This window comes from Propithecus coquereli, unplaced genomic scaffold (assembly GCF_000956105.1).
Source record: "Propithecus coquereli isolate 6110/MARCELLA unplaced genomic scaffold, Pcoq_1.0 Scaffold578, whole genome shotgun sequence".
Lineage (NCBI taxonomy): Eukaryota > Metazoa > Chordata > Mammalia > Primates > Indriidae > Propithecus > Propithecus coquereli.
In genome coordinates, this window is record NW_012151707.1 from 136,678 (window position 1) to 137,238 (window position 561).

The following is a 561-nucleotide window of genomic DNA, read 5'->3' on the forward strand; positions in this document are numbered from 1 at the left end:
TCTTCTCCCTAAATTTCCATGGTAACACTGTCTCCAGTCATCCCCTGCCTCCCTGACACTCCTTCTCCACATCTTTCGTGGGCTCCTCCCCCTTCCTCCACCCACCCTTGAACAATCCATCTTCCCCCAGGTTCCACCCTCTCTTCATCTTACAGTTTCCCCCAGTGACCTCATTGCATTCAAGGTCTCAACCACCCCCACCACAAGCTAATGATTCTGGAATCTATACCTGTTATCTCAGTCCTCCCTCTGAATGTCAGATTATCTATCCAAAGGCCAATGTGGCATTTTCACTCGGAGGTCTCCCTGAGGCATTGCAAACTCAGCCTGTGGGTTTAAGGGAGAGTCCTAAAGCCATATTACAGGGAGAATAGTTAAAGACATAAGAGCTGGCCGGGCGTGGTGGCTCACGCCTGTAATCCTAGCACTCTGGGAGGCCTAGGCGGGCGGATTGTTTGAGCTCAGGAGTTCGGAACCAGCCTGAGCAAGAGCGAGACCCCTTCTCTACTAAAAAAAAAAAATAGAAAGAAATTATCTGGACAACTAAAAATACATAGAAAA